We start from the raw sequence: 14,907 nt of genomic DNA on the forward strand, positions 1-14,907 counted from the left end.
CTGGCGCCAGTACCCTTCCTGCCTTCCCTCCCGTCATCGTCCCTTAGGGCCGTTGCCGCCTGGAGGGTCCCTGCTCTGTGCTGCTCAGGCTGTATGCCCTGGCCGGCTCTGTTTTCTCCTCCTACGTGACTGTCCCCTGCTGGTTCTGCATGTCCACATCTGGCTCCCCTGTCCCGCCGCGCGGCTGTGTCCCCTCCCACCCCGAAGACCTGGCGCTGGCTGCGGGGGGCCGTCCTGTGCTCCAGAGCAGGTTCTCCCGGAGTCGCGGGTGTCCGTCCAGCGGGTGTCCAGCCGGGAACCGCACCAGCCCAGTCAGCATCAGTTCCGCTCCGTATCTCCCGCCAGCTGGCCACAGGCTCGGCACAATGGACGTGCTAAGTAACTCTTTGTTTGAGGAAAGTAACATTTTCACCCTTGCCCCTGCCCCCCTGGCAAGCTTCTAGATCCCCCCAAATTCCAGGCCAAAGGCCATTAGCAGGAGAGTGTTAATTAAACACAGCGAGTGCTTTCCTGAAATAAAGAGCAGAGGAGCAGGAGCGGAAGGCAGTTCCCCGAAAGTTGGCTGGGATCACCTCGAGCTCGTGTTGGCCCGCAGGTAACACCTGTGTCTCTCGGCCACACCTGTGTACACAGGCAGGCTGCCTGTCACCTTTGGCCCTGAGGGCTGACGCATCTGAATGGCTATCCCTTGCCGTCTGAGTGGGTCCCAATCGGAGAAAGCTTGAAGACGTCCCAGACCCTCAGGGTTACGTCCACGTTGGAGCCTTGCTTTTCCCGTCTGTGAAGTGGGAGAAAAATCAGGAAACACAACGCACATTTCCTCTTAGCGCAGACACCTGCTTCTCTCTCCACGTTAATTTGAGTCCTGGCTGTGTTTGGGAGACACACATTTCTGTTTCCCAGCGGTGCAGCCTGAGGGGCAGGGAGGTCAGTGTCTAGCTCAAGGCCACCTAGGGGTGTGAGGACAGAGTTGCCCGGACACAACTGGCCTCCCATGATGCTTTCCTGCTGGCCTTGGACAGCTGTCCCTGAGAGTCCTGACTAGTGACATGCATTGTCTCTGGGCCCTCCTCCCCTTTAGGGGATGATTTTGAGACCACGGCTACCACTCCCTGGCCTTCTGCACTGACAAAGAAGGTCAAGGGACAGTCATTGCTTGGCCCAGCCAAAAAAATGATGGCACCACAGGAACTCCAGGCACCGGCGTTCACCTCATGAGAGACCAGTGCTGAGCACTGGCCGCCTCATGCCAGAGCTGCTCGTTCCCAGGGTGGCAGCCCAGGACCTATCACCTGAGCTGCATCCCTCGTGGGCAACGTGGCCACTAGAAGTCCAGGCTTTGTTGTGACGCCGCCTTCCAGCTCTGCTGCTCATGATCTGTGAGTGCCCGAATGAGCCTGTAAACGCCCTGGGGCTTGGTTTGGACTCCGTAAGATGGGATAATAGGGCCCCCTTTTCGGGGCAGGGAAATGAGTGTCATGGAGAGAACTCATCATGCGGCCCCAGCGATTTTTACCAGTCAGGCCCCCAGCTCTCCCTCACAGAGTTTCAGGAAGTCATTCATCAAGGGACAGAGAAGCCTAAAAATCTGGGGCAGTGAGTGAGATAGAGGCCTGGGCTTTGTTCTCTGCATGACAAAGGGTTAAATCTCGGAGGAAAATGTTGCTTCCCTTTGGAATTGAGATCTCCACTACTTCTTCTGATTCTCAGATTAAAGCAGCAGGGAGCCCACAGGGCCGGGACTAAGACCTCGGCTTTCCTGTTGAGGAAACAGGGCCAGAGGAGCCCAGTGATGTGCTCTGGGTCTCAGAGCTGGGCCGTGATGGCCCAGGGGCTCCCGTCCACCAGACCCCTCTTCGTGCCTCCTGGCCTTTTTGCTCCTTCAAACGATAAGCCACTCCAAGTCTGCTTCCGGCTGCAGGCAGGCGAGTGGGAGAAGCTGAGGGATCACTTGCTGGGTGGGTGGGGTCCTCAGGGAAAAGCTACACACACTTCTCAAGGTGGAGGTCACCCTAGCCCATCTCTGCCTCCCAAGGAAGCCGGTGGAAAGGGGCCAGTTTTCAGGTCAGGGTTCAGTTAGAACCTCCCCATCGCCCTGACTGATGGGCCTAACGCTATCTGTCCAAGCATATATGATTCAGAGATTAACCTCCTAAGGTTAAGATTTAAGACCCTCTAAGAAAATCTGCCCTAGAAATCCCCTCCACTCTTACTGCACACAAGGTTTTGTGGAAGGATGTTCATGGCATTGAAACAGCCTAAATGTTCACCAATAAAGAACTCATGGAGTAATCCGACGCACACTCATGACAGGTAACCGTGTGGCCACTGAGGAGAAGAATCTTACATGTTCTGATCTGGAAAGATCTCCAAGATGTACTGCGTAGTGACAGGCAAATGTAGAACTCCAGCGCAGTGTGACTCTGCGTGCATGTGTGTGTGTGCACGTACACATGGTACAGCACTATTTTCTATGAGGTCACGAATATACATGACTTAATACTTGGAAGGCAGTTAGAACAATGGCTGCACAGCAAGTGCGTATCATGTTTGAGAGAGAAATAAAAATGCGAGAGAAAAAGATCCAGAAAGTGCCCTAAGGAACCAAAAGGGGTCATGTCTTTGCAGAAGGGGCTGGGATTGGGACCGATTAAGAGGCACTTGGTTCTTATCTCTGATTTTTAATTTTGGGCAAAGACACGACATTCCACGACATTCATGTTTTAGTTGCGAAGTTAAATACGCATCCAAACCCAGTTATCTCCAAAATATGAATCTCTTTCTTCCCTCTGCCCCGGCAGCAAGAGAGGGAAACGGCACAAATAACCTGAGATAAGCCACCGTCCACCCACCGCAGTCCTCATTTCCTGAACTCACACCTCATCACGGGCAAACAGTGTCTTTGGAAATGAGTCCCCCTTGCTAATGACTCGCTCCCCTGGGTTCCTGGATAGGAGCGGAAGGTGTGGGGTGGAGGAGGGTGTCCTGAAGGGACGCATTTCAGGTTTGAAGTCTTACGACTGAATTCAAGCCCCCAAACTCGCCCCTTGCATGTGTAAGTCACTTCTCATCTCTGCAGTGAGGTTCTGCTCAGTCTTTGCCTTGCATCCCTCTTAATCCCTGAGAAACAAGTGGGGTGTGTGTGTGTGTGTGAGCATAATTATGATTGTCTTTGTCCCTCGGCACCTAACAGTGCCTGGCACACCGTCGGTGCTCAATGGATGCTAATGAAACTGAACTGAAAGTAGTTCATAAGGAATTAAAATAGTAGCAAAGGCATTACTGTTATAAAGTGTGAAATTAATATATTTTATCTTTCAGATCCATATTTTCAAGGGCATGCTCTCAAAAGGTATTTCTTATTTACTTTCTGTGTGCAGGGGAAAAAAGGATGAACATGAGAAAGTCCATGACTTCAGGGAGCTTACACTCAAAGGAGATTTCCAGCAAAAAATAAATAAAATATAAAATAATGATAACCAAGGAGGAAACAAAACAGGCAATCTGAGCTGCCTGGTGCAGTGAACAGGGGCAGGAAATTATTGTTACAGTTCAAAGTCTTGCAATGCACAGAGCACAAACGTCAAGTCATTGGGAGTCACGTAGACCTCATAACTCCGATGCAGACATCAAGTTTGATTATTACATGCACGCATTCATATGTCCCGCTTGATATTTTTTCTAATGAGCTTGCTCCATCTTCTTTGACGATCTTGGGGAAAATAACTGGATTGCCATGAAGTTTGGACTTGACAGGCCTGGGAGCTTTGACCCCAGTTTCATCCACCCATAGCTGGGAAGTTGGGGTGACAGGGTAAGTTATCAGGGTCTCTGGGCCTCAGGATTCATCCGTGTCAAGACTGCTTGTCAGGACTGCTCTCCAGGCATTGCTGCAGGTCCCCGGCATGCAGGAGGAGCTCAGCCAGTGGAAGCATTCTGGCCTGGACAGGAGGAGCAGCAAGACACCTGTACCCCCTCAGAGGCAGGTCATTAAAGGGGGGTTGGGGAGGCACCCTGGCTCTTCAGATTTAGCATGTCCCAAGGCCCCAAATACTTCTAAGAATCAAGTCATTGTATGGATACTCCATTTGACTCAGAAAATTAACCTGGGTCCTCTTCAAGGGGAAAGATAAGGAAGGTCCTGATAGCATTTCCTTAACTTTAATAGATTGTAAAGTCCTTTTAATTTGCATTAGTATCTCAATTTGCACATGAGGAAATGAGATCCTGGGAGATTAAGGGATCACACCAGTTGTAAGTGGCAGAAGTATTACGCAAGCCCAAACCTGCCCAAAACCTGTATTCTTTTCACTCGACCTGTAGCTGGGCAGGAGGAGACTCAGGAGAATGGAGGTTGCGGCAAGGGCTTCTGAGTCAGCATGACTCCTGCCTGCGTTAGTTTGGTCAGGCAAGTTTTTTAACCCCCCGACCCTCATTTTTTTTAATCTATAAATTGGGCTTACCCGTAGCCCTGTCCATAATTGTCATGAGGACTAAAGGAGTAATGGCAAATGGCTTTAGCGTGGATGATTGCTCAGAGGAGGCTGTGTGGAAACTCATGGGCCCGATTCACAGAAGTCAGACTTTGACGTTGGAAGAAAACAATTCATGTTGCTTGTATTTCTTTAAATGTGGACTCAGAAATGAACGCAATGGCTATACAAGCCTAAAGATGCTTATGCGTAAGAATGAAGGTGCTAAGTGCCATGTGTATGCTCAGTCACACATATGCAGTCTTAGTGGGGCACTTAGCAGGTGCTAAGGTAGAGTCAATCGAGAGATAGATGAGCAGGCGAAGCCGGGATTAGAACCAGGCACTGGGCTCCTGAGCAGAAGACTCCTGCCGGGGTGCCTTCTGGGCCGTTCTGCTCCCCAGGGCTGCTGCTGAGTAAGCAGATGTGACCACACTTTGCAACCCGCCCCGGCGTGCATTGTTTGGGAATCACTGTCCCAGCCCTTCCCTTTTGCAGTGCCTGGGACAGTGCAGTGTTTAGGAGAGGTGGGGCTGACCACAGGTGAGGGATGTGGCCGAATCCCATTACCCTGGTCCCCTCTGGAAGGGGGCTGCAGCAGCGCTGGGGTGTCCACCTGGGCCTGGAGGGCCTGTGGGGCAGGTAGGCTGACGGCCAGGCCAACTGCTCAGAGCTGGGGATGAGGCCCTACAAGGCTGCTTTCAGCAAAGGAAGAATGTGCTTAGAAACGCAGTGCCTTCAGACGTGGGCAGCCCTCCGCGGAGCAGCACGTTCCCTGAGAAGCTGCTGATGCCGGCCTCTCAGGCTGGGTAAAGATGGGTCAGAGGGGCACGGCGGGGCATGGGAAATGGGGGAGCTGGGGGGGTGCTGCAGCTTTCCAGGGATGGCTGTCCTGTGTGACCCCTCCCATACCTACTGGGGGTTCACCCTGGGCTTCCTTGCACTTCTCCTAGGAGGCCCCTGCTGGGGGTCCCCATCCCCTGTTGAATAACTTGGCTTTCCAGCCCTGGCTCCAACCTACTTAGCATAAGTAACGAGTACCCCAGAGAGCCCTGCATGTGGAGGCAGCTTGCTCTGTTGGCCCAAGGAACCTCCTTCGGGGAGAATCTGTCCTCTCAGGTCCTCAGGGCCTGGGCAGGGCTGACCTCTGGCAGGAGGCGGGGCTGACCTCCAGCAGGGGGCGGGGCTTACCCAAGTCTGGGGGGGGGGTTGCATTTTGTTCACTCTCATAGGCTAGGTTCCCTGGAGTGGAGAAAAACGACCTGGACTTCAGAGTTGGAGGATTTCAGGTTCAGATGTATCAGCTCTGCCGCTTCCAGCCAAAGGGTTGTGGAAAGTCCCCTAAAGACCAGTTCGGCTCTCCGTGTTCATCTCGATTCATTTCATTTTATTTTTTCCATTGAAGTGTAATCAACATGTAACATTACATTAGTGTCAGGTGTACAACGTAATGATTCGATGTGCGTATATGCTGAGAGATGATCACGATGTTGAGTACCATTTGTCATCATACGAAATCACACTTTTTTCCCCCTTGCGATGAGAACTTTAAAGATTTACTCTCTTGGCAACTTTCAAATATTGACTACATCATTGACTGTAGTCACCATGCTGTGTATTATTATGGCCATCGTTAGACTTGGAATAAAAATGAACCTGCCGGAGCCGGGACAGACCTATGACGGTGGTAGCGTGACAGATTGGGCTGCTGTTAGGGTCAGGCTTACGGGTCCTACTCAAGGGTCAGGCCGAAGTCTAGAGTGAGGCCAGATAAGGATCAGAGTTGGGGGCCACCGTTGGCACTTGATGGATTGACATTAAGGACTGTGCAGCTCCCGGAATTATTGCAGAGGTAAAAGGAGTCATCCCCTCAGATTAAGTGCTTGTTTCCTCAATTCCGAGGAATTGTCTGCGACGTTAGGGTTTGATGGTGAGTCATAATTAAATTGGCAGCACGTTTGTCTTTGTGTACATAAAATAATGGTGCATCTTATGTCGGAGGGCAACTTTGGTCAGAAGAAATACACAGTATGGTTGCTATTCTTGAGACATCTGCCCTCTGCTTGGCACATCGTATGCCCATGTTTGCTCAGATGAGTCACCGTGACCCATTTCCACTGTGCCCTGGGGGCTCCCATCACGACTAGCATGTGTCACGTGGCATTTCCTGTGCACTAACTTGATATCTTCCTACCCTGCTCCTCTGAGGTCCTCCAGGGAAGGAGCTGCTCTTCTCCATCCCCGTGTGGCCCTGGTCCCCAGCAGAGCTAGGAGGTCTGATATGAACCATGATGTTCGTAAAAGCTGCCATTTATCGGGCACTGATAATGAGCGAGGTATTTGCCAAAGATTTGACATTTATGTTCTCATTTAGTCCTCATAGTGGCCCTTAGAAGTCGCTATTATGATTATTACCTCGATTTATCTGTGAGGGCACTGAGACACAGAGAGGTTAAGGGGTTTATTCAAGGACACATTTTAAATAACGACCTCGGGGCATCTCTAAAGAAAATGTTTTATATAATAGCTTTAACAAATATAATCCACATCCCATAAAGTTTACCCTTTTAAAATATGTACTTCATTGGCTTCTCGTATATTCCTAAGATTGTGTGACCATCAATACTATCCGATTTCAGAACATTTTCATCATCCTACCAAGAAGCCCCATACCTGTTAGCGATCGCTCCCATTCACTCCTTCCTTCAGCCCTTCACGGGTACTCATCTGCTTTCTATTTCTACGGATTTCCTCATTCTGGATATTTCACATAAATGGAATCATACGATGTGTGACCTTTTATGTCCAGCTTATTATCATGTTTTCGAGGTTCATCCATGTTGTAGCACATGTCAGGACTTCACTCCTTTTTAAGGCTGAGTAACAATCCAATGTGTGGATAAACCACATTTTGTCTATCCATTCATCAGTGGATGGACGTTTGGGTAGTTTCCATCTTTAGGCTATTTCGACTAATGCTGCCATCAGCATTTCTGGACAAGGTTTTGTGTGAACCCGTATTTTCATTTCTCCTGGATGTATATATAGGAACAGAATTGCTATGTCAAATGGAATTGCTGGGTCTGTGGTTAACCCTATAAGAAGATGCCAGACTGTTTCCAAAAGCTGCTGTTCCATTTTTCATTCCCGCCGGCACTGTGTGAGGGTTTCCGTTTCTCCACATCCTTGCCAGCACTTGTTATTGTCAGTCTTTTTAAACTGCAGCTAGGTAGCTATTCTAGCGGTGTGAGGTGGTATCTTACTGTAGTTTTGATTTGTGTTGTCCTAATGACTGATGATGGTGAGCATTATTTTTTTATGTGCTCGTTGGTCATTTGTTTATCTTCTTTGGAAAAATATACACTCATATCCTTTGCCAGTATTTAATTGGGTTGTTTGCATTTTTATTGTTGAGTTATAAAAGTTCTCTGTATATTCTGAGTACGGGTCTCTTATCAGATACATAAACATTTTCTCTCATTCTGTGGGGTTTTTTTTCACTTTCTTGATGGTGCCACAAATTATTTCCAAAGTAGCTCTACATATTGCATTCCCCTCAATAACGTTTATTTATGTATTTATTCTTTACCTTTATTTACCAGCCTCAAATGAATAAGCTGGTTCTCTAGTATAGTCCAACAGTGACCCGAGGAGTTCTTTTTTAAAATTCTGCTGAGTATCATGAGTTCATGGGTTTAAATTATTTTATGTGTTTCAGTATATTGAAATTAATTTTCTGTTGATGCTCACAGTTTCCAGTTTTTGGTGGACGAGAACCTTTTCAGATTTGCTACTGAGTTCTAAGTCGACATGGCTCCAGTAATCTTTCATAGCTGCCTTGCTTTTTTATATAACAAGGTGTTCTGGATTCGTCTCATCCATTTCATGCCCAAGACCTAGAATTAACCATTTCTGTTTTTTTTAAGTGAGAAACAGTACTTTGAGACCCTAATCTGGGTACTGGGGATGCTCAGTTATACAGGTTGAGTTACACTAGACCTTTTCAGTAGGTCTCAAGTGAGCAGAGTTGAAAATACAAAAAAAAAATTTAAGATAAACGATATCATGAGTTTGTACTGATATGATGCCTTTTATTTTAATTCAGGCTATATTTAACCTTTTAAAGATTAGCTTTCAGCTCTTTTTTCCAACACCCAAAATCCTGGCTCCCAGTAGCAAGTGAGGGAGATAAGATAAGCTGATCAGTGAAGCGCAAACAACAACAGCTGACATTTATTGAGTGATTATTACGTGCCAGGCCCCATCCAATCCTCATAACCAGCCGAAAACCAAATTATTATGATGCACGGGGAACCGGAGGCACGGAGAGACTGAGGAAACGGCCCAACGCAGGGATCTCATTTCACGTGATTCCCTGTGTAAAGACCCTGTCTTAAAATAAGATCACGTCCTGAGGTAGGAGGTATTGAGGGTTAGGGTGTCAGCATAGGAATTTGGGAGGAGGGCAGCACATAAACCCGTAGCATTGGGAGGGGACGGAGGAATTGTCCCCTACACGGTGCCTGCGGCGGGCCAATCCTCAGGCTCCAGCAGCTATCTCCGGGCTGTTGGGCTCCCTCCGAAGCCCTCGCTCTGCATTTTCCTGCCGTTCTTCCCCATGTGTATGTGTGTGTATGCGTGTGTACGTGTGTGTACGTGTGTGTGTCCTCTGTGCCCTGTCTGCCTCGTCTCCCCCCTCTGATTGTGAGCCGCTCTGCTGGCAGGGACAGGGACCACGTTTTAGTTATCTTTGTACCCTGCTCCTAATCCGTGCTGTGCAGATTAAATTCTCAATACAATGGATACATTTTCCAAGCCTTTATCTGAAGCAAACCCCACCCTTCACCTGTGTTCCACACCGCCCCCCACCCCGCCTCTCTTCCTTTTACATCTTTAAACGTAATTTCCAGTCATCCTAATAAAAATTGATTCAGGGCAAGAATCACCCGTGGATGCTAAAATCTCTGGGTGAAAATTGTTATGAAACATGATATTTATACAGACATAAAGCCTCGTGCTGCAGATTACTTACTAATTACAAGAGGAGACCGCCGATTCCTTAATAATTAAAAAGGAGAAAATCTGGGAAAATACCACCTCAGTCAGCGATCGCAGTTAACCTCACCGGGATGGGATGGACTGACATTACCAGCGCCTCTGTGGGATGCAGTGGGAAGGATGCAGAATTATTTAGGTTGCATATTGGCAAAACTTTTAAAACTTGAATCTAATAATGAGGAATCGTGGAGACAAATCCAGATGGTAGAGCACTCTACAAAACAGCTACTCGATAATCTCCAAAAATGCCAATACCCTGAAAGGCGAGGCTAAGAATTGTTTCAAATTTGGAGGCTAAGGACCCTTGACAAGTAAATGCAATGTGAGATTCCAGTTCGCCTCCTGGATCAGGGGGCAGTTGCTATAAAGGATGTTTTGGGGGGAAATTTGACTATGGAATGCATACGTGATCATAATATTGTAAAAATGTTAACTTTTCTGAATTTCATAATCATAACCATTACCTAAGAGAAAGACCTCAGTGTAAAGAAATATATACTGAAAAAATCAGGAGTAAAAAGTCATGATGTCTGCAACTTACTCCCAAACAGTTAATCGGAATAATAACAGTAGGTGGAAAAATTATGTAAACTTACGTTTTGCTGTGTCCTGTTATCTACTGCATATTACTGAGTATATCACACACACGTACGTACATATTGTCGTACACAAAATCAGGTACACGCCTCCTCATGCTGAGTTTAAGGGCTTTTCATGGATAATTTCTCCTGGAACAATTTTTGCCTTGTGTTCTGGTTTTAGAACCTCAGCCTCATGTAGGAGGCATCTCCATGGTAGTTATTTGTCAACAACATGCAGCCACCAAAAGCAAGGTAATGGCCTTAGGATTTGAGTATGTGGAGGCCGAATGATCCCAGTGGGTAGGAGAGAGAAGAACCAGGGGACAAGGAAATAAATGAGCCTGAGGCCAACGGTCCCCATCTGTACTCGATTCAGGGTGTTTACATGAGAATCAGTAGAATATAGTAGCCGAAGAGTTTAGTCTAAAAGAAATATAATGTGAACCGTAGTGTAATTTTTATTTTTCTAGTAGCCACATTTAAAAAGTAAGAAGGGACAGGTGACCTTAATTTTGAAAATATATTTATTTAACATGGTGTATCCCAAATAGGTCATATCAACATATACGTAATCTAAAAATCCTCAATGAGATATTTTTTCATTCTCTTTTTTTTCCACTATGTCTTTGAAATCTGGGTTGTATTTTACCTTTATAGCTCATCTGAATTTGGACCAGCCACATTGCAAGTCCTCAGAAGGTAGTCACCTATGGCCTGTGGCCACCACATAGAATAGCACGGAATTAGACCATAAAACAAGACAGGGATGAGTTCAAATCCCAGCCCTGCCACTTTTTAGTTTTGTAAACTTTGGCTAAATAATTTAATAACCTCTTTAAGCTTTAATGTTTCCTAAATGACATTTCATTAGGAAACCTATCTCTTAAGGTTTTGTTTGTTTGTTTGTTTGTTTTTAAAGATTAAAAGTAATGATCTGGGTAAAGTGCTTTAAGGAGTGTTTGTTCACTCATTCATCCATCCCTTAATTCATCCGTTCAGCTCATGTACTCCAGCATTCTGTCTATACCGTACAAACCACTGAATGGATATGGGTTATGACCGACGCCAGCAACACCGTGCTCATGACAAGGGCATGTTAAAGATGTTGAGAAGAAACAGAGTTCTCTGAGAGCATCTGACAATTGCAATGACTCGGAGCGCAGAAGTAGAGCCTTCTGAGTGCCTGGATCGGCCTAGGGGCTTGTTCCACGGTCCTTCTCCCTGTGAGCCATTGGCTGCACCAAACGGTTGTGCCTGTAAGTGTGGGAGGAAAGAGCGGTTGAAGGGAAGATGAAGCAGGCAGAGAAGAGCTCGAAAGTGAGCCGGGCAAGGAGCCTGGAGATACGGGAGGGCGGACAGGGCTATGCGGGGCCGTAAGCCTTGGCGGGGAGGCAGCGATATGGGACAAGGCTCATGGCGAAGCACAGTGCCAGGACCATCGTGTGGACCAAGTGACCAGGGAGGGTGGAAGAAGTAGCTCCCTTCTCAGGCGAGTGGGCCTTTGAGTCGTGTCTTGCGCAAGTAAGAGTAAAGGAGAGGCAGGTGGCATTTCCGAGAGAAGAAACCACTCATGCAGAGGTCGATTATCAGAAAAGGGCCTGGGGAGTTTGTGGACTGGGCAAGGCTGAGAAGGTGGGGCTGGGGGAAGCTGGGGAGTGGCTGGAGCTGGAGGGCGGGTGGACTGCAAAGGGCCAGGTAAAGGTATTAAGGGAGTTTGGACTTTTATCAAATGACAGGAGAAAGGAGTTGAATGGTTCTGCTCAGCAGGAGCGGGAAGGGCCCTTTGGCAGAGGCGGGGGCGGGGGGGGGGGGAGGGCCTCGCAGGAGAAAGAGCAGATGCAAGATGATCAAAGAGGAACTTGCCCTGGCTCTCAGCTGGGGGTGGAAGAACCAGAGCAGCAGCTCTGTCTTCTCCCTGGAATCCAGATTCCTGGAAACCAGCTTTGGGGGATGGACCAGTGGAGAACCAGGCTTGGCCCTTAGCCTGAGTTTAAGAGATAACACAGGACCAAGCTGCTCGATGGTGGTTGGGGAGGAAGGCGGCGCTGGGTGCGTGCTCAGGAAGAGGATTAACAAATTTCCTCTAACAAATCTAGACCATTCCATTCTTGTCTCTAGGCCTTTGCACTTGCTGTTCCCATCTGTTTCCCAGACGCTAACTGAGCTGATGCTCAGTGTTTGCGCAGCTGCCCCCTTCTCAGCAAGCGGGTCTATTCCAACGGCACCTACGAGAGGACCACCCCGACGACTTTTTCTAGCACTGTCGTCTTATCCTCCTCTTTTCCCACCACTCCGGCTTGTTATCCTGTTTTATCCTACGTCTAGATCACATCTCCCACCATCTGAAATCACATTATTGGAGTGTAATTATCTTTCCCCCCGCCCCCAGAATGTTATAATCGCCTTAAAGGTAGGGGTCGGTCTTGTTCTCTGTTCTTTCTCCATCATTTGGGACAATACATGACATTTAGCAGGCATCCAAAAGTAGTTGTTTGAATGAATACATGTATGAATGTATGTATGTATGTATGTATGTATGGATGGATGGATAAATAGACAAATTTGGTGATTTGTCTATTTGTGATTGAAACTAGGATGGATGAAGAGGCCGTTCATAATCTGAACAGGAGATAGAAATGTTTTGGTGTAGTCCTTCTATACCAGAAATATTTCAGAGCTAGAACTGATCTTAGTGGCTGACAGTGCAGTTTACATGTGGAGGAGAAAGAGAGAGGAGATTGGATCCCACAACAGAGAACATAAAGGGGCCGCACGGGAGCCATATCCAGTCTACACAGATGGTTGGTTTGAACTGCGCTGCATTTAAACATTATTTAGAATTGGTTGCAAGCATTTAAAAATCTCTAAAGATTTCACCTAACACATTTAGATATCTATTTTCACATTTCCAAAAGATCTGGCAACATTGGGCCTGAATCTTATGAGGCAAAAATTGTCGGGAGCTGACAAGCGTTTGCCCCCAGTGAATCTGGCCTTTGCCATTGGGTCTCTCTAAACCCACCTGACGCACATCCTCATCCTCGTCTCAGGCCTGGCCCCGTCCGCCTTTGTAGTTGCCTTTTTTTGCTCTAAATCTCAAAATAATCGTTCAAAACAGTGGTTCCCAACTCTCTGAAGTATGAGAACTCCTTTGTAGATAATTTTTTTCCCTGTAATTATGAAACTAATCCATCCTCACAGGAGGAACTCAAAAAACACAGAAAAATAACGGAAGATAATAAATATTACCCACACACCTAGTGTGTGGCTAAGCACCGTTTATATTTAAAAGGTGGAAGGGCCCCTAAAACCATTATGGTCCTCAAGCCCTAGTAGTTTTATGTATAATAAATATTGATTGACCAAAATAAGATACAATTTATTAAAAAAAAAAACACTATGATTTCAGAAACATGAATGAGGGAATGTGTTCTTCCTTCAACACACTGTTTACTCACAGCCATATGGTCGCATGTCCATGTGGACACATATTACAGGCTCATCTGTGGGCATTCGTTGGTTTCCATGTGGAGGTTCAGATGCTTGTCTTATCTTTGTGGGCCTGTAACTGCTGCTTTAAGAAAATACCTTAAAAACTGCAAAGTGAGCCAGCTAGGTGGTCTGAGGGACTCTCTTGCCACAAGTAGTCTCTGGTTAAATTATAGCAAAACATACATTTTAATGCACTGATGGGCTTATTGGAAATAAGGGAACTCTAAAGGGTTATGGTAAATAAATAAGTAAACAAACAAATGTCATGGAGCTGAAACCAAAGCAAGGAATGGTAAATAGTAAGGGAGTAAATTAAGTAATAGCTTTAAGACAGGCTTGTCCTGAGGTCAAAGACTTATATTAACACCACCAATGAGAAACTAATTTTTAGACTCTTCGAAAGATGGAGAAGCTGAACCTGAGACAGTTGTATTCGACTCTGGATTCTCAAAAAACAGACGAGAAAGGAAAAAAAAAAAAAAAAAGCATAGAAAAAGTCCAAAGTCAAATGACATAAATAAAGCCCAAAATTCAATTATCTCAATAATCCCAATGCATTTAAGTGGACTAAAGCTAACAGTTAAAAGACAAAGATGGTCAGATTAGATTTTTTTTAATTTAGCCATATATTCATAATAAGAAACAGATGAAATTAAAAACAGAAAGATTGTAAGAAAAAGGAAGATAAAAAAATATACCGGGCAAATAACAATGAACATCAAATACAATAATTTTTAAGAAAAAATGCAATGTTAAAAAGAAAATGAGTCACTATATAATGATAAGTTTGATTTGCCGGTAAGATAGGACAGTTACAAACTTGCATCCATTTTATAAAGCCTCAAAAATATAAAACAAAAACTGACAACAGGGAGAAATGGACACATCTACCATAATAGTAGGAGATTTCAACACACTTTTGTTTATTATAGATCAAATAGACAAAATATTAGTAAAGACATATAAGATTTGAGCTACAATTGACAGCTGTGAGTTGCTGGACTTATGTAGAAACCTCCCAACTATTAAATAATGCTCAGTCTTCTCAAGCAATTTGGAAACTTGTGTGTTAAGATTTCTTACCATTTAAAAAAAAATTGATTTCTAACTTAATTGCACTGTGGCCAGAAAACATGGTTAAAATATATAGCCTTTATTAAGCCACAAAGCATTTGTCATTATATTTAAAATAACATCACAATCCTTTAATCACAATCGAATTAAGAAAGAAGTAATACAGACAAATTTTAGTCATCTATGTTTGAGATTTAAAAGCACACTTTCAAATAACTCACGCATGACAA

This window comes from Rousettus aegyptiacus, unplaced genomic scaffold (genome assembly GCF_014176215.1).
Source record: "Rousettus aegyptiacus isolate mRouAeg1 unplaced genomic scaffold, mRouAeg1.p scaffold_m13_p_3, whole genome shotgun sequence".
Lineage (NCBI taxonomy): Eukaryota > Metazoa > Chordata > Mammalia > Chiroptera > Pteropodidae > Rousettus > Rousettus aegyptiacus.